The sequence below is a fragment of the Uloborus diversus genome, chromosome 4 (assembly GCF_026930045.1).
Source record: "Uloborus diversus isolate 005 chromosome 4, Udiv.v.3.1, whole genome shotgun sequence".
NCBI classification, from domain to species: Eukaryota; Metazoa; Arthropoda; class Arachnida; order Araneae; family Uloboridae; genus Uloborus; species Uloborus diversus.
The window spans coordinates 177,595,894-177,616,798 of NC_072734.1; the positions used below are offsets into that span (position 1 = coordinate 177,595,894).

Genomic DNA, 20,905 nt, shown 5'->3' on the forward strand with positions numbered 1-20,905 from the left:
GGTTTCGATATAACACGGAACATGGTTTCGATATAACACGGTACACATTGACGTGATTTATTATATGGACATGATTAGTTATTGTGGAAAAACGTTAAAAAGTTATTTTTAAAAAAGTCTCGTATAACACGGTTTCGATACTACACGGAACGAATTAACCGTGTTATACGAGGGACGCCTGTATTTGGAAATGAGAAAGTCAATTATCTGGCCAAGACTGCCTCAAACGAAACCTTACTTAATAACAGTAGTTTAACTTCCTCGGAAATCTCCCCCAACAAAAGAATGGAGCTAAACGCAATGTGGCAGACTCCTTCTGATCATCCTTGGTATTTTGGCCAAAGACATCTGTGGTCTTTCCATCTTAACATCCATGGGAGACTACAGACGGATCTCTTGCGCTTCTTCAGTGGGCACGGCAAATCCCTTGCTTCAGTTTCCGGAGTGTCGTTGGTGCAGGGCCGATCAGGCCTCTCCCAGCTTACGGTCGACGAGCACGACCGGTAGCGACCGGTTGGTTAATCACGTGACAGCAATGACGTCAGCGGTTAATAACCGGTTGTTCACGAACCAATGCTTCATCGAACGCTTTCGGTTGATCACCGGTTACTTGCGCAGACATGAACATGAACATGGCGCAGACGAATAACATGCAGGTGAAAAATACTTATAATTGGTCAAAAATGTCACATGGTTCCCTCAACCAATCAACCAGCTTAAGTTGTGATTTACCGGTAGATCAACCGGTGAGGCTCATGTAACGACATCGGAAGCAACCAGTTAAACCGGTAGCTCTCAAGAACGCTGCGGTTAGTTACCGATTACTCACCGGTCGACCGGTGAGGTTCGTCGAACGCAAACCAAGTCATATACTCAAATACTTTCAGTGCTTGAGATTTTAAGAGACTCAAGTTTTTTATGGACTTTTTGGAGGCTTCAGGTTTTATGCAGATGGTGCAACTAAAGTATACCATCTGAGATAACTAACAACAACAACAGAAACTTTACAGGAGCATTTTTCTTCCTTTAAATTAAAAAAAAAATAGTTATTTTCATTTGGATCGAGTACATGCGTTAGCCGGAATCTCACGGGATGAGATCTGGTGAAATGTCTTTCCCTGAATTTCTCAACCCTTTACTTCCGGCTGTTGCTACGACGCACAGTGGGGCATTTGAGTCAAAAAGCTGGCCATAAATCAAATTTTCCAAATATGATGATTATTCTGCTAGTTTTTCACTAAAAAATGGTTACTAATAATAAAGTCGGGCAAGTTATATGTATACTCTTAATTTTGCTTGCTCAAACGCAACACATAAAAGTTATACCGATTATTAACTGGCTTAGATATGTAAAAGGAAACCAAACAATTTAACAATGTGAAGTACATATTTACTAACTGTTAAACAGACATTCGACACAGTGAAATGTACAAAAAATTAAAGCAGAGCAAATTAATTATAGTTTTGTTGTTTTACACGTACATGGGATGATGGTGATGAAAGTCTACAAACTTTTGTCATCAGTATCACTATCTTCAAAACAAAAAGATTTTAAAAATTTTATGGCTTCCTTCGATATCGTTTGCCTTTTTCTCTTCATGTTAGATGATCTAACGCTGCTCAAATATGGATCAGAAGTTAACAAGAGTCTATTTAAAACGTCTTCGTTACAATCCTTTCTGGAAATTTTTCTGGTGATTTTTTCTCTGTACTGCCGAAAATGCTTGTTTCTGACTTCTGCAGCCTCTTCGGACAACTGACCGATTGGTAACAAGGCATGCGATATAATACTCTGAGCATGAACTAGTATCTTGTGGACTGTTGATGACATAGGTTGCCAGGCATACAAATTTACATAATACTTCGCAGTATTCATGGTATACATGCCAAATTGCTCCACATTTATGTCGAAACCCGAAGATATCACCTCCAATATTATTTTAAATCGGAGAATTAGTTCTAAATCTATCCCTGTAATGGCAGCTGCTTCATTCACGTCACCAAAAAAATCTACGAGACGTGTTTCCATCATTCGTGTTTCCATAGCCAACTTTAGGTACGTCAACCGGCAATCCCATTTCATTCTTGAATTCTTTCTGAATTATCACTTTGGCTGCCTTAATTTGATCTTTTTAATTTTTCTTTGTAATACGACCTTTGAATACTCCTGCTTTTATCTTATATTTCAAATGTAATAAAAATTCGAAAAACCGAATCTTAGAGTGCAGAATAGATAGCCCGAATTTAAAAGTCTCTGGATCTTCTGTGCTTTTTGCTGATAAGTCACTAAAGGTTTTTGACGTGCTACCGCATATATAGCAGCGCATAGTAGATGCAGTGTCAGTGACCGCATTACACACTTTGTCGTCCACCATTGTAGGCAGTAACAAATGTTTTATTTTAATTGTTTCACTAACATTTGTTGGAACTAAGTTTTTTGCTTGATTTTCTATATACCAAATCTCTTCGTTTGTGATGTCTTTGTTCTCTTTAATAAACCTTATTCTAATAGGTCTGCAAAATCTAGGTGACGATGGACAAGGATTCTGCCAGATAACATTTTTGCCAGACATTAATCTAAGAGGCACAAGAGAACTGAGGAAAATGTGAGCATCAGTGCCATCCTCATTTTCAAATTTTTGTTTGTACTGGCTTTGCTTTGATCCGTCACAACCCCACTTAAAAATCAACACAAAATCTGCAGCTTCTTCATGACTGTATGCTTGGAACACTGGCTCTAAATACATGCACAATCTTATGACTGTGTGATCTACTAAATCTTGCAACTGTATTTGAGCACAAGTTTCATCGACAAACGTTTTCGGATAACATTCTCGCTTTGCATTTTGTACATATTTATAACAAGGATGAACATCTTTGTTAGCCTGCTGTATGACTTCATACTGACTCCTAGACAAATTAGCTTCAACAAATATTGCTAAAGCCTCTTCCGGCGAGTGTTTTTTGATAGTAATGCAACCAGCAGTGACTGCTTTTCGAAACTTTATTGCTCTGGTTGGAGACTTATTTATGTCTTGGATAACTTTTGCCACGTCTGTGTTGCCTATGGCACGATGACTCATTTGAGCAGCATACGTTAATTCATCAACATCAACATTTTTTCTTAGTTCCGATGTTTTTTGGCGCTTCGTTCTTTCACTCGATTCTCCGAAATCCTTACTGGGTCTTCCTAATGGTAAAAGACCCGGAACTGAGTAGGTAGGTAACATAACCCCTTCTTTTAACCAATTTTAATTGTTTTCTAGAAATCGGCTTTCCATTCTATTACATGCCATCCATTTTCGCATGTAAACAATTTTAAAACTGTTAATGGTGTTTTTAACTTCCGACAATTTTTCACAAGGGCAGTTAGTAATTTTAGCTAGATTTTTAATTAGTTCTTTAAACTTTCCATCAAAGGACCTTTCTGTACTGCCAATTAACATCTTATGCAGTTGTATTCGACTCATAGATATAAAAGAAGCCTGTGAACCTAAAAACAACCGAAAAAAGAGAAATAAATAAAAATCACAACTGCTCTATTGATCGCGTTATTATTTTTTCGGGTAAACTTTTAGTTCAGATTATCAAAAGAGAGATTCTGAAGTACCACGGGGTATAATTTTCAATGAGTACAAATGAGTACAACATGTTTAAAAATCTTCACTTTTTTTAGGAATTGCAAAAAAAAAAAAACACATATAATTTTTGTAAAGTTTGACGAACCGTACTAATGTAAAAATAGTAGTTTAAAATAAATAAAAACTGATGAATAATAGTGCACAAACCTTGCTCAACCCCGTCCATAGTAAATTACTTCACTAGAATTACTTCTGACGTGAAAATGTACAATGAAGTAACTTCGAGAAACTAATGACTCAAACGAAGACAGCCGTATTTCGAAAGCGCTAAGTTCTGACTGCTGGTAAATTCGACTGGTTTGTCTCAGTGCAGAGGGAACACTTCCACGTGATGCCAAATTTATCTACCTTTTCTGAAATTTAAGGTCAAAGATACTCATTGAAGTTTGCATTTTCGACTTTTGGCCAGCTTTTTGGCTCAAATGCTCCTCTGTGCGACGGCGACGGATTAGTGGCGCAGGTTTTAGGGTCAATTCCCCGAACCTTTAGTTATGTCACATATTGCCATTCCCAACACGGTAGTATACATACATACATGTATGAAGGCGGTTATGGCTAAAACCCCTCCCAGAAGATGATTTCAGGCTGCCCTACTGTCTCATACGGAAGGTTATGCATTTATACTGCCGTGCTAAGCGTAAAAGCCGTATATGCAACTGAGTTCAAAATGAGAAATTGCCGTTTAAAGTTTTGCACCTCCGTGTATTTGATCCGAATGCAACTTTTTCAGAATTTTTTAATAAATATTTGTAATTAACAAATAACCATAAAACGTTGTATTTAAGTAAAATATGTAACAAAGAACACCTGGTGACCGTAACTCAGTTTTGATTTTTAAAAAAAGTGCAGTATACAGCTTAGCAAAATAGAAAGACCAACGTTTAATTGTACAACATTGCAGATTATTGCATGCATCTGTTTCGGGTTTACAAGAAACCCCTTTTTCAGTTTGCAATAATTGAGCTGATGGACGAAAAGACATCTGGCAAAAGGTTTTTGTTACCTGAACTTTGCAAGCGTTTTTCTCGGAACTCAATAAATTCGTTCATATCCTTTTACTCATCACTGCCTCATATTATCATAGTATGTACACCATTCCATTTTTGTTTTTGGAAGAAAATATGCAAATGGATGAGAGAGGATACAAGGGAAAATTTAAACTAAAATTGAAATTTAAAAGAAAAAGGAAGAAAAAGGACCAAATTTTGAAATTAGTGAAAACCTTTTTGTCCTGTCAATGGGATTGTTTCCTTCAGTTCAAAGTACTACCTTTCAGTCACTGAAAATGATAAAATAAGCAAAACATAAATAAATTAATTAATTAAATAATAATAATAATAATAATATGGAGTCAGAATTTTTTTTTATTTTCCCAACGTTTAATTTTTAATTATTTTTTTTTAAGTGTCGGATTTCGGAAATAATGCAGGTTTTTATGATGTTACAAGTTATGTACTTTGGCGTGCTACTCCACTTCCGCTCGAATGCTAACGCTTGCTGTCTACCGCCTTGCCAGCATATGATAATTAAGAAGCTAATTAAATATTGCGCTCGGTGCTGTCAATTTATTTAATCCTATGTGTTTAAGCATACTCTCTCAGAAAAAATTCTCTTATAGTTTTGGAAACAACCTAATTGGCAGTCCTTTTTTCTAGTGTTTTTTTTTTTTTTTTTTTTTTTTTGTGGCTTAAAAATAGTCATACAAATAAATAGTGATTAGTACAAAGCATTAGTTTTAACTTTATTTTTTTTCAGAGGATTAAAATAACCCAAAAAAGAAAACATTTCTCATGACCTATGCCTTTTATTATGAAAATAAATTATTTTTTACAGAAATATAAAATTAAGGTGTTCAATGGGTTTTTTTTCTTTAAGTCAAAAGTACTACTTTTAGTCACTGAAATTGATAGAATGAGTAAAAAAAGTAACATGGACCCAGAAAATACTTTCATTTTCCCAACAGTTATTTTTTAATTAATTTTTTAATATGTCTGGTTTCTCAAACAAGGCGTGGTCTTGATGACGTCACAAATGATGCTCTTTGGCGCATCTTTCTATCACGTTTCCACGTTATGATAATCAAGAAGCGAATTACAATTGCGCTCTACGCTTGCTATCAACCATATCGCTGCCAATACACATGAGTAAAGATGCGAATTAAATATTTTGCTCTGTGAATGGCAACACTGAATGGCATTTCATCATTTGTGATGTCATGGGCAGGAGTTTAAATAATGAAAGCGCACTGATTTAAGTCATTTTTTTTTAAATAATAAGCAAACAAATTATTTAAAAAATGGTCAGATAATATGTTTTTAAGCATGCTCTTTCAAGAAAAAAATACTTTTAAAATTTTGGAAACGACCCCATTGTAAAATGGGAGAAAAAATACTTTCATGCTGATTACTGTCAGTTTATCAAAATCAAAAGAACACTTACCCCCGGCATGTAACCTTTAGTAAAATAAAATTTCCAAGTTTAATAAATCCAAAAGATATCGATATGAAAGGTTTTAAATGACCCCCAAGCCCATTTGCGTTTCTTTTCGTGAGCTAAGCGTTTTATCTGCCAGTGGTTCCAAAATTTTGTTGAAAGCATTTTCGCTATTTAATGAAAGAATGTCCCGCGGGTATGACGGAGATTTTCCAAAGAGGCTAATTTTAAAATTTGCGAATAATGCACACTTCAAGTATTACAAAAATTTCTTTTTCAATTAAGTTTTTCATTAATGGCACGCGCAGTTAGCTGCTTTGTGAGAAGAATTTTCAAAGAGTTTCTTAGTGATTAAAGAAAAGTTCATAAGAGGAAAAATAAAGTAGACAATCTGTCAAGAAAATCTGTAAATTATCTCTCCCCCCCTCCAAAAAAAAAAGGAAAAACGCTCTTCCTTTATCTTTACGTATGTTTTAAATAAAAGGTGTATTAATATTAAAAAACAAACAAACTTATAAATACTTTTTTTTACTTCATTTTACAAAAAAGGAAGTATTGTATTCGCGAAAAAAATTTCACTCAAAAATCGACCTTAATTTCCATTTTGATCACCCCCGAATGGGTGTTGATTTTTTTTTTCTTCTACTCGACCACACGTTGATAAGTGCCTAAAAACGTATAGACACAAGAAATAACCATTTTGACGATTCCAGAGAAAAAAATAACGAGTTTTCTCCTGACGTCTGTATGTATGTATGTATATGCGTATATGTGTATGTATCTCGCATAACTCAAGAACGGAATGTTCTAGAAAGTTGAAATTTGGTACGTAGACTCCTAGTGGGGTCTAGTTGTGCACCTTCCTTTTTGGTTGCATTCGGATGCTTCAAAGGGGGTCTTTTGCCCCTTTTTGGCAGGAAATCATTGTTAATTTCGATGTAAACTCAAAAAGGTGTTATAATTTGCCGGACACTTGGCGATATATCGCCAGTCTTTTGGTCGCCAAGTTTTATCGCCAACTTGGCGACAAATTTGGAGATTTTTTTTTTTAAATCTGGTTTCAATTTGGCCACTGTTGGTGATATTTAGAGGGTAAACTATTGAATCACATTAAAACTACCAATAATGAGAAAATGACATTAAATTGGAGTAAAAGGAAGTCATGTGATGCACACATCAGCTCGTTTTTTTTAATTGATCGGTAGAGAGTTCTTTTTTTTCTGCAGCAAAAGTTTAGTTAATGCACATTTAAAATCTTTTTGTGCGTTTTTTTCACAAATACTCTTACAATTGTTTAGGATTACGTTGGTCCAACAATTGCTCTACTTTTAATTGCACTGCGTATAATTTAATAGTATAATTGCATCTGTAGCAAGAAAATGAGAAAAAAAAACTCCTTTAACATTCTACAGTCATCTTGCGCATTGCATTATTATAACACAGAAATCAAAGAATCAAAAACTAAATAATAAATAATTTAATGTATGGAAGTGAAGTTGCCATGTAAGTTCAGTCACTTTTCGAAAATAAGTGGGAGGGCTGCATAGCATGGGTGAGCAAAATGAAAATTAAGGTCGATTTTTGAGTGAAAATTTTTTCGCGAATACAATACTTCCTTTTTTGTAAAAGGAAGTAAAACTTAACTTTTTTAATTTATTGTGAAAGGAAGTCTGCGGCGGGTCTGCGTCCAAGACACCCCATTACACCTGCAACCTTGAAATTTGGAACATAATTACTCCAGGGGTTTGCACCTGGGGTTTTTTATTTTAAATTTCGAATTATTTTTTTTTTCTAAGTAGTTTTTTAAGCTAGAATTTCACATAAATTCCCTATTTAAGGGATAAAAGATTTTCCACACTCCTTAACGTTTTATGTCGTTTAAAAGAGATTCTTTTTCTGCATCAAATGAAGCTTGTTCCAACTTTCTCAATTAATTAGAGCAGCATATATCCTTCATTCGTCTACCTCGATCGGTAGCTACCGGTATATTGATCACATGACAGTTAATAAAGTCAGCCCATGCTAAAGCATTCGAACTTACATCATTATATTTCATGTGATCAACCGACCGGTATTTACCGGTCAATAAACGAATGCAAGCTAAGGGTTTCTATTTTAACAGAAAATCCTAGGCTCAGCTCAATTTAAGTACTTAGCTAAAGAGCAAAATACATTACTAGACACCACGAATTTGAAAGCGACTTTTCAAGCCTGCGCACAAAACTGCCCAATGCTCAGTATCCCCTTAACACCTATATAGCTTTGCAAGTTGGTACTAGTTAGCTTAAAATTGGGGAAAGGATGTGCTTTTTGGAACAAACTGAACTCAAAATGCGTTTCTAATCTGATTTTTTTCTAATAAACGATTTTAAATCTTTGCGAATCAAATAAGTTGGAGAAACAATCTTCAGAGGTTGGCGATCGCCAACGAGCAGTGAGCGGAGCCCAAAACTTTCAAACTGAATGTCTCAAACATTTCCACTAGTCAACTTTCATTTTTATTTGGCTACCTTTACCCAGAAAAAAATGCAAAATAAAGGTTTTTTCAAATATTCATAAAAAATATAAAACTTGCCCTATCTTCAAAACTTTTTTGTTCATCATATTTAAAATTAAATTTAGGACACTATAGTACAAAAAATATTTGTCTGGCGCGATTGGTTCGGGGTCTGTGAAGTTAAAAGTACTAAAAAGTGCTAAAAATCACATAAAACATTAAATAACTTTTTTTCTAATTAAAACATCAAAAATCGAAGCCCGAGGTGCACAACTTCAGCAAAAACTGCACCTGTATACCAAATTTCATCTTTCTAGGCCTTACCGTTTTCCCGGGATGCGCGCCACACACACACACACACACACACACAAACATCTTATTTTATTATATGTATAGATAGATAAGTTCTTTTTTCACTTTTACAATATCAGTTGCTTATTTGTTACTTGATTGTCAACATTCCAATACAAAAGAAGTAGAACGAAACAAGAGACAGATAAGTTCGATATATTTTCTTTTCTTCGTCCTTCGCGTCTTCTAAATGAGGGTAGCACAAACGAAAGAAACCTCAAGCAGTGGATCCTTGAACTAGTGGCAACATAATTCATTCTTAAGGTTTTGGATAAGGTCTCTCTTTGGGATAATAAGAGGGAAAGCAAACATCGCGCTTTTATTTTAGCTCCTTTCGTTACCGCTATCTCTCTTCGATTCAATGTTTTCCTTAATTTTAAAAAGAATGAATGAAAAAAAAATTCTTTACCATTCGAAATGAGATTTTCAAAATATCAAGCGTTTTAATCATTCAGCATAAAAAAGTTCTTCTTTTGTAAGAGTTGAAAGACATTTTGTTTCTTTGTCTACAGAAAACTGTGGAACTTTTTGTCTGGCTCAAATAAATGTAATTAGTGGTTTCCAAACAAAAGGAAAATTATCTTTAAAATTTAAGCGTAAAATATTGTTGCTTGTTTGTATAGTATTATTTTACTGTGAACAGGAAATAATTTATTCTCAAAATATATAACTTGTGAATTTTGGGCACTCGCTATCGGAATTGCATAGTTTTTTCTTTTTAAAAAAGTCATCTTGGTTCTGAATACTGCAGTTTTTATTGCTTATTTATGGATTATGAAAACTTGGTAAGGTAAAACTTGAAGAATACCTTAAAATCAGCTTATTAATACGCCACTTTAAAGGTGAAAAGTAATGGTCAGAACCTCTTCATAGTGTGGCTTGGGTCAAGCTTAATCTTCACCTTCCATTTCTAACGTATAGTTGATCATATCTATATCTTTACCCGCAGCATGACGCTGGTTTCACTCTCGTGCACATTTGTTTTACGACCTAAAGAAATCTTTTAGAAAAAAAATCGAACTAAGCGCAGAAAAGAAGTACAATTGGAAAAAAAAAAATTCATTAGATGCATGCTTAAAAAATTGCAGGGCACGTTTCTTGAGTGGTTTATAGGCAAAATTTATAGGTAATTCTTGATGATCTTCAAGCAGTAATTATTCTACTCAAGGCATCCATCTTGAAAAGACTTACCAGATTCGAAAATCCAGAATGTTTTCTTCAATTTTATGTATAACACATTAACATTGAAATACACCGCCAACTCAGTCATTCCAGCAGAGGACTGCAGCTTCGTGCTTATTAGCACTCATCAGCCCGGCTTAGGAAGTGACTGAGCTGGAGGTGGAAAACCTCTTAAGGAAGCCAAGAGTGCCAAACAAACTGGTAGCTAATATAGAATTAGCACTCGAAGATTGAAGGCATCTTCGAATTGAACCGAACCATTGCTTCGGTCACTCGTCTGGTCAGTGCTAATTCTGTATTAGCTACCAGTTTGTTTGGCACTTTTGGCTTCCTTAAGAAGTTTTCCACCTCCAGCTCAGTCACTTCCTAAGCCGGCCTGATAAGTGCTAATAAGCACAAAACTGCAGTCCTCGGCTGGAATGACTGAGTTGGCCGTGTATTTCATGTATTTCTGCCTTAGTCCTGGCTATAGGGCGGTAACTTACTGACCACATTAACATTGGTTGAGTTTGAAATTTTGGCCCAGGGGTTAACATTTTCGTGGAAAGACCCAGATAGACTAGGATGCCGTGAGAAAATTCTAGTTCTTCAAAGAGTCCCACGAGTCGGAGTATTTTAATAACCCCTGAAGTAGGGTAAGCCCACGCAGAAGTTGAGCAACGACAGTATTGCTACTACTGATTTTAGTCTGAGCTCGGCGTCATCATCATTATTGAATCAAAACGAAAATGTAACTTCCATATCAACATACAGGAGTAACTATAAGGTGTCATACGTGGATATACTTTTTTGTTAACGAGGTATAAGCGGCACTCGTTTGGGGCCATTCATTAATTAGGTAAGGATAATTTTGGCAATTTTTGAGCCCATCCCCGCCTTTATGTAAGTGTACGTAAGATTTTTCAAACCCCTCTCCCCTATTCTTACGTAAAATTAAATTTCGTTTTTCAAAATAAAAAAATAACGAGATCACTGGAATCATTATTAAATTTACTATTATTAAACTAAATTTTTTTGTGTAAAATTTATTTGCTTAAAAAATGGAATCTAGATTGAACGTTTTTAGGTTTTTTGTGTGTGTGTGTGTGTGTATGATGCGATACTAATTAAAAATAGAACATGCGCATAATGCTTTTTTTTTTCACTTTACGCTGTTCTTTCTTTGTAAAACAAATAAAAATCAGCTCATTCTAATACGTTTTTACCTTCCTTTTGGAAAAGAAATATCATCCCTGCCAAACCACTTGACCGCGCGATTTCTTATGTAAAATTTGGCCCTGGAAAATATTACTTAAGAGTGGGTCTGACACCCCCCACCACAAGTAAGGGTATGTAGAGATTTTTCTAACCCTCCCCCTCCCCCTCGGTACCCTTACGTAATTAATGAATGGCCCCTTTCACTATTTTGACTAAAGTTTTGATTTAAAAACGTTTTATATGATTAAAATGGAGGGAAGAAAAATTGGCTTAGATATCGATCTCAAAACTCCAAGGGCTCCATTAAAATAAAAATGGTTTAATATATTTCAAGCTTTAAAATTAGAATAGAAAACTTGAATTAAAAGTTTATGCATCATTATGATCAAATTAAAAGTTAACCAAAAGTCAAATATTTCAATTGCGATTGCAGATAAAGACAGCATAAATAAATTCCTTTTTTTAAAAGTTCTTAATCTGGTTTTCGTTCATAAAGTGGCAGTAATTTCTAGGAACTTCGGATTGAATTGAACTACAAAGCTTTTCCATAAAAGCAATTATGCTTTCGCTGAGCAAAAAGAGTCATAAAGTGAAAGAAATATTATTTATAAGAAAATATTCTCTTCACATTAGTTCACTAAAAAGAAAAAAAAAGACAATCTTAAAGGCAACCATTTTTGCAAAATCAGTCTCCAAAAGTGACTTTTCCTTGTTAATGGAAAGAGAAAAAACATATTTTCTCGGAAAAGTAGAGAGTAATCAGTTCGCCCGGAGGAAAAAATATATAAATTGCTCCAAACTATAAAACCTTTTTGAAAAAAAAATTTTTTTTCAAGTTTACTTAGAAATTTTTGCAGTGGGTGTTTTGAAATTCAATGAGAAACATACACAAATGACCCTGATATTTATTGGTACATTGTATGTCTTGTGTTTAAAAGTTTGGAAATTTCTACAATAATAAAACATTTTCTTTATTATTCATAAATTATTTATGACGAGTTTTGAGAAAAAACGAGCTGATGTGTGCATCACATGACTTCCTTTTACTTCAATTTAATGTCATTTTCTTATTATTGGCAGTTTTAATATGATTCAATAGTTTACTCTCTAAATATCACCAACAGTGGCCAAATTGAAACCAGATTTTAAAAAAAAATCGCCAAATTTGTCGCCAAGTTGGCAACGAAACTTGGCGACCAAAAAGACTGGCGATATATCGCCAAGTGTCCGCCAAATTATAACACCAATTTAGTTTACATTGACATTAACAATTATTTCCCCACACAAAGGGGCAAAAGACCCCCTTTAAAGCATCCGAATGCAACCAAAAAAGAAGGTGCACAACTAGACCCCACTAGGAGTCTACGTACCAAATTTCAACTTTCTAGGACATTCCGTTCTTGAGTTATGCGACATACATACACACCTACGCACATACACATATACATACGTACATACAGACCTCACGAGAAAACTCGTAATTAACTTGGGGATTATCAAAATGGATATTTCGGCTGTCTGTACGTTTCTAGGCACATATCCATGTGTGGTGTGGTCGGGTTGAACATTCATTTGGGGATGAGCAAAATGGAAATTAAGGCCGATTTTTGGGTGAAATTTTTTTCGCGAATACAGTACTTCTTTTTTTCTAAAAGGAAGTAAAAACTAATAACGACAAATACGCTTAGAAAGTGTTAAGACTCCGCTGAAAAAAAATTACTTTCAACCTGTTCATTTTATGCTGTTGAGACAGTATTCTTAGACGCGGACGAACAATTTTACATTTAAAAAAAAAAAAGAAATGATATGTTTTGCAATTTCTAAATTAAGATTTTTTACAAAATCAAGACAGTATTTTTTCTTTCTTTTTTACTTCCTTTTACAAAAAAGGAAGTATTGTATTCGCGAAAAAAAATTCACTCAAAAATCGACATTAATTTCCATTTTTCTCACCCGCGAATGAATGTTGAGTTTTTTTTTTTTTTTTTTTTTGACCCAACCACACGTAGATATATGCCTAGGAACCTACAGACACCCGAAATATCCATTTTGCCGACCCCCGAGTTAATTACAACGAATTTTCTCGTGACGTCCGTATGTACGTATGTATGTGTGTATGTGTTTATGTATGTATCTCGCATATTTCAAAAACGGTATGTCCTAGAAAAATGAAATTTGGTACGTAGACTCCAAGTGAGACCTAGTGTTGCACCTTCAATTTTGGTTGCATTCGGATGTTTCTAAGGGGGTCTTTTGCCCCTTTTTAGGGGGAAATCATTGTTAATTTCGATGTAAACTCAAGTGTTGTTATAATTTGTCGGACACTTGGCGATATATCGCCAGTCTATAGGTCGCCAAGTTTTGTCGCCAACTTGGCGACCAATTTGGTGATTTTTTTAATTTTAAATTTGATTTTGATTTGGCCACTGTTGGTATTGAATCACATTAAAATTGCCAATGATGGGGAAATGACATTAAATTGTAGTAAAAGGAAGTCATGTGTTGCACACATCAGGCTCGTTTGATAAAGTAATGAAAATCAAGGTTTCTAAACTGCTGGCTCTAGGTTCCTGGCAATCATTGACTATTTTATAGAAGGTCTCAAAATACATTTTCAATCTGCTTACTGTCCGTTCTCGGAAGCAAAAACTACCACTCAGGATTGATTCCATTTTAAAAAGGGGCGATAGGTTGAAGGTGGGCACTTTCCTCTCGTAGTTGCTATCTCTATCTTTTTCGACGCTACTTTGAAAGAACTTTTGAACGCGTTATTTTAAACCTTTTAATTCCGGGTTTCCCTCCCTATTTTGATAAAACCAGAGCAGACCTAACGCATGTGCAAATTGGCCCTAGATCTCAGCTAAGGAAAACAGACATTAGATCTCAAAGAGTTAAAGTCAAAAGTTCTGATAGAAAGCAATACATCCTGTTTTTATAATACTTTTGTTTCATTAGGAGTGAGAAGTTTCTCCCGAAAAGAAGTGAAATCATCAAAATACAAGTTCGTATTTATGTAAAATATAATTTCGAAAATAAGAAAAAATGCTCAAACATTTTTAGTTCATTTTAGATCTGACGACGTCTTATGATTTAAGATTTTTGAGAAGTCACGATTGCATATTGCTTTCATTTGATTGTTTTGATGTCCTATCATTTTATTTTCGCACCATCACCGTCGACCGGCTCCTCACGATGCTGCTCCTATAGCGAAAGCCGTCTCCAGGTTGCATCCATGTCCTACACACACGCGCATACACACACAACTACACACACACACACAAACACACATATACACGCACGCATACATCTACACACACATACACCACATACACACACGCATACATACAGACACGTACACATACACACACATAAACACAACTACCCACACATTCATACACACAACTGCCCACACACTTATGCCAGCACACAGACACAAACACACATGCCTACACACACATACACATGCTCCCTACACACAAACACACATACCCCCACACACAAACACACACGCCTACATACACACACTCGTGATTGCGAAAAACATAATTTGAATTCAAAATGTCGAAACTGAAATTCTTTTTTCTTTTTTTTTATTCGTGAAGGTACTGAAGATTGTTAGGAATCACTGACTCCAATTAACTCTCTCTCTCTCTCTCTCTCTCTCTCTCTCTCAAAAAAAAAAAAAAAAAAAAAAAAAAACAGATATATATTTGCTTGGAAATAATGTTTTGAAACGAAAACTTAAAATTCCGCGCTCTGCTTCACATTATTCTAACTTTAAAACCCTTAATTCAAACAATTCTATTTTAAGTACTTATTACATATTTTTTTGCGAATCTCTTGTCCTAGCGTATTGTTTTAGCTAACTGTTTAGGATTTCAACTATTATGCTACTAAAGAATTTTTAGAATTTTATATTTGCGGGAGTTACATAGCGCTATTTGACCTTAATGAATAGAAGTGCACTAATGAAATATTCATTCCCACGCATTCAGCAAGCAGAATTCTTTATTTCGACTAGTTATTTTTCTTGTCATTTCATGTATGCCTCTTACTTTTTCCTGCTTTTAATTATCACTTTTTCTACTTCTTCCTTAATATTTTAAATGGGAAAGCATTGTTGCTGAGCGTCTAAATCACTGGGTACTAATAAATATGAAGTCTGCATAAATTAACAGATGTCAAAAAAGATGCATATATAGGGGAGGGTTGGGCACAGTGAGACGAAAAGTATTAAATTCAAGAAATTTAGAAGTTTTTGAAGAAATTTTGTAAGGCGGATTTGTAATGCAGCTTAAGTATACAAACTTTTGAGACACAAAAATGGTCATTACTATTTGAAGTTTTGGGGAAAATATAAAAAAAAAGGAAACGTAAAATTTTGTCCCACTGTACCCCATGTTGAAACCAGAAAAATAACAATTATTTGATTGCAAACAGAAGCAACATCTTCATAACACAGAATGCACCCGGCCAATTGCTGCAGATTTATGGTTACCTAGCTTTTTTTTTACCCATTATGACTAAAATATTCAAAAAATAGTTTTGTCTTCCTGTATTCCACGTCTCACTACTGTGCCCCACCCTCCTCTAACATATTATGAGTGCGAGTTAGGGAAAAAAAAATCACTGATTCCCAGTTTCAAAACTTTTAAGAATAAGTTCACACATACTTGAATTTGTATTCAGAAAAGGAAAAACGCTTTTTTTTTGTGTATAAAAACCGATTTAATTGAATATGACACACACAAAAAAAAAAGAATAATTTCATACTTTTAAGATACATAACTGGAACCCATCTGTTTGCTAAATCGAGAGAAAAAATTCCATTTCTTTTTTTGTTTGAGTAAATTAGATTATTACATATGCTCCGCGCGTAAAGCTCAAAATCGAAAAAGCCTTCTTATTGGAAGGAGTATTACATCAACTGGAGAGAAAAAAAACGGCAGAGTTTTTGAAAGAAAAAAAGAGAGAGAGAGAGGAAAAAATGAACTGCAATGGCAAACAAAACTGTGATTGGACCCAGCTTCTATTTTTTTCTTCGATAAGAGCACACTCGACCAGTTATGTGAAAAAATTTCATAAGGTGGAAAAAATACAAGATGATCAGAAAAAGTTCCTGGGGATTCTGTTTACAATGATCGAAGGTTCGTCTCGAAGTTTCATGGAGTGCAAACACAACAAGATGACGTTTGGAAACTATCTTTATCGGAAGTGTCTTTTCCCCTTCCATATTGATTGCCCGAACCGGTCCTTGAATTTAAAAAGAAAACGACTGAATTTATTTGGAGATAAAGTAAAGAAATTCCGCTTCCTTCAAAAGTTTTTAGTAGGTAGACAATGTTTCGTAATAAACTTGTATGAAAACTTTATTTTAAGGAGCATAATATTAGTAAAAGAAGAGTATTAAAAACTTTGAAATGAATTCCTTTTCATGATACATATTTATTTTTCCCTTTCTTGCCCCTTCTTTATTTCACTGCTTCTGCATTTTAATTAAAACTACTTTTATTTGTTCATCTAAAAAGGCATTTTGAAGTATGTTAGCGGGGAAAATGTAATAAAGACAAGCATTTGGAAATATATACACATAAATTGAAATGTATTGTCATTGCAGATGAATTGCATAATTGCAAGTGAAGATTTACATGAATTTTGAAAGGTTCTCAAAATTCTTTTGTTAGCTACATTGTTCCGAGAAAGAATGCAAGAGGTTTTTTTCTTTTTTTCGTCCCTTGGTTTTTAATGTTTTTTATTTTCTTAATATGTCAAAGTATCTTACAATGTTTTTACTTTCTTCCACATCCAACATATAGAAAACAGTATTCGATTTTTGAAAATTTTATAATTTTGACGGATTTGCATGTTTTGAGGTGCACCGAGGCCATTTTGACATTTTTGGAAAACGTCTGTCTGTGTGAGTAAACTTTTTTTTTTATTTGTAACCGTTGTAATTACTGCATGAAATCAAAAGAAATTTGGTACACATATCTGACCGCATGAAAATTGGTTCCCATTAACCTTTGTCACTGATTCCTCCAGTGGGGGCACGGGGGGGGGGGGGTTGAGAAATCGAGTGTTTTTTCCCTTATGCGTGTCTGCTATATCTCGGAAAGTAATATGTGAAATCAAACAAAATTTATCCATTTGTTGACACTAGAGAGTACAGGTGCTAATTTGATTTTGGGAGCAATACCTCAAAAGAGGATTGAGGAATCGAACGTTTTTTTCTTGTTACTTCTGAATGCTATATCTCGAAAAGTAATTAACGGAATCAAACAAAAATTGATCGACCGGTTGATCTTAGAGAATACAGGAGTTCGATTTGATTTTTACACCAATAGTTCAAAAGTAGTTGGTGCAATCAAACGTTCTTTCTTGTTCATTGCGAGTGCTATATCTCAAGAAGTAATGCTACATTGATGAAATTTGGAATAACTGTGTACGTACGCGGAAACCAACAGTTTGGTCAGAAAAATAAAATAAAAGGAGCGTAAAAAAAAATTCATCACTTCTTTAACTAATGTTAAACCTGAACGGACATGTTTACTTTACATGATTTCTGATGATAAAAATCTACATGCAAGAATATTTTCTTCTGTGACTCCCGGTGATTGTATTTACTTGAAGTCTTATAAAATGCAAACCAAGCGGAGAAACGTTAGACTCTTATCTGAGATATTAAATGCTTCTGCAATAAATTTAGCAAACTTCTCAACTTGAAACGCATCAAGAAATAAATAGGAAAATAAGTTTAAAACGTATTGCATGGCTGCTCATTAGAACTTCTTTTAAAGGAGAAAATTTCAAAGCCACGTTTGAGTTTTCAAGTAGGTACAAGATAAAAATTTATACCGATTGGAGATCGGAAGATTGAGCTAAGCGATGTGTCTGGAAAAGTGAATAAAAATATATCTAGCTTAAAACTGAAATTGACTTTCTACAGTTTAATGCTCAGAATTTAGCTTCTGTCTATTTTTAAGTATACCTAAAAATGAACTTTGGTTCAAATTTTAAATTAGCTATCTAGTTTCTAACCATTTTTAAAATCTTAATAAGATTTAATTGAACTCTTTTTTTTTTTTTTTTTGAAACTTTAAAATTCTAGTGATGGAGGAGAAAGGGCGTTAATAAACTCTCTAACTTTATTTCATTTTTATGTAATTTAAATTATTACAAAAGTATATAAAAACTACACTGAGAAATCCCAGTACACATTGGAAAGGCGTTTAGAACACTTTATTTCAGAAAAATGTGCACCAGGTGCACCAATTTCAAATGTGCTCCGTTAAAAAGAAAGTGCACTGAACTGTTTTCCGAATCTGTATCGATTGTGTACCGTTTAGGATATTAGTTAAGTTCAAATTTGTGAGTACATATGAGAACAAATGGAGGCATATTTGAGAGTATTATTGTATACACATTTAGGCACACTTGGAAAATCATTTCTTTGTGTCGTACTAATCGTCGCGATAAAGACGAATGGGCGTATCTCAAAAAAATCGAAAAATGAGTTATGACCAGCACAGAAATGTCCAAAGCCGATGTTATAATATGACCAATGGGTGTATGTCTATAATAAATAGCAAAAAAGTTACAGTCCCTTACACTGGTGGCAATTCCCAAGCGATACGGTAAACTGGAAATCTTTAAATCGGTTTTCTGAAAAATGCTTAAAAGTGAGAGTGGCCTATTCGTCGTTTTGGAGACAAAATATAACTTCAACAGCTTTCTTAACTGTCAGTCTCTTACTACCAGTACCCATTACTTACTACCAGTACTAACTACCAGTACTCAGTAAATAGCGTCTCCTAATATGATACTACTAGAAATTTGTTGCACTGAACCGCTGTAGTGAAAGCCGCCAAAAGGAATGGCTTTTCTTGGTCGAAGACCGTCTGTTGTCCGGCGGCGGTTGACAGCGGCTCTAAGGGATTGCTGTTAAATTAACAGAAAAATAACTGATGTAAGCAGAAGCGTGTTCCGTAAGTGCTGTAAAAGTGTCAAACGATCTAAAAGAAAGTTCATGCATCAGTAATAAAAAACATATATTCTCAAATGCTTTTCTAAAACTGTTAAGGAAGCATGCTGAACCAAAAAGATATTGTGAAACGTGATCTCAGAAGTGATTTGAACGCTGTTCCGAAAAATGGGACAAGTGTCAATGTTCAAAAAACGTCTGAAGACTTGAAGTGTACTGCACTTTTTGTCAAAATTGAGTTACAGTCAACAAGTGATTCTGTGTCACATATTTTGTATAAATGCAATGTTTTATCATCATTTGTGAATTGGAAACATTTTTGAAATTTTTTTGAAAAAGTTGTATCTGTATCAAAAACACGGAGGCACACAACTTTAAACGACAGTTTATCATATTTTACTCAGACGCAGATACGACTTTTTCACTTAGCACGACAGTGTAGCCGCAGAACAAAGGCAGATTTTCTGGCAGTTGCTGACTACAATTTGTAAAATTTACTCATCTGGTGAGTTACGGTTTACTACCAGAGGTTATTACAATACTCGTAGTTTTTTTAACAAAGCAGTTTGACAATCTGTCAGAGTTTTCCTTTTTTTCCCCCTTGTTGATATGCCTAACGATTTTCACATTAGAATACTGCAAACTTCCAACATTTTCATGTGTGTTTTTCAGTAAGTATTTCACATCCAAACAGAAACATGTTGTATGCAATAGTCAACTCTTTTCGGGCTAAACTTAAATAAATTAATCATATCTTCGGTGCTCAAGAAAAAGTCATACAGTTCAATAAACAAAACTGATATGCAACAGTTGCAGTGAATTAGAATCTTGAGTTAAATTTTTCATGATTTAAATCAACTGTACAATTTGCAAGTCATATCATTAAAATCACTTGAAGAAGAGATTTGTAAAATATTTTTTGCTATTTTTATTAATTTTTGGAGTTTATAATGACACTATCTACAATCTAAGAGTTTTGGAATTGTGATTTTTGCTTAAACACCGGCTATATGACAAAATCACTGATCTGATTTCAATAAAAAAACAATGTAAGTAAAGCACAAATTGCAACCTTTTGTTGACAGTATGTGTTTTATGTACTTGCATTTTCATTTTCTTCATGCTTTAGTTCAAAGCATTTTTAACAATCTTTCATTTAATCGGAGATCTTTTTGAACTTCTTTAAACGTTCGATTTTCCAATGTTAAATAAAAAATCCACTGTAAAATTGGGACATGTTTGCTATCTGATGACATTTGCACATGTCCAAAAATGTTCAGAGTGGTGTATCCATTTAAAACTCTTATTCCAGCAAAATAGAAAAAAATTGAAATCATACTTTGTTATTAGTCAGAGAAAAGAATTGCAGCACCTTTGCATATAAATAAAAAAAGAAACTTCTGCAACCAAAGAAAATTTTAAATTTGGTAGTACTTTCCTCAAAAGGATCTGGTATGTGAAGCAATTTTTAAAGTTACTCCAGTACAAAAAGAAGAAACGAAATAAGAAAAGAAATTACTTGTTGTAGAGAACTATGTCAGGTAGCCATATTTGCTCCGCTGGAACATAAAGATGCTGAACGCCACCATATTCATCAGGATCCCAATGAAGTTTATGGTCAAA

The 20,905-nt window shown here is 34.3% G+C and overlaps 1 protein-coding gene across 1 annotated transcript in view; it reads right to left on the bottom strand.

The window, feature by feature from the left end:
- The window catches only part of LOC129221017 (acetylcholine receptor subunit alpha-like 1), a 132,187-nt gene extending 111,282 nt beyond the window's left edge, over positions 1-20,905 (bottom strand). Inside the window, exon 1 of the mRNA XM_054855453.1 lies at positions 20,802-20,905. The gene's annotated coding sequence lies outside the window, so the exon portion shown is untranslated. The remainder of the gene's footprint in view (positions 1-20,801) is intronic.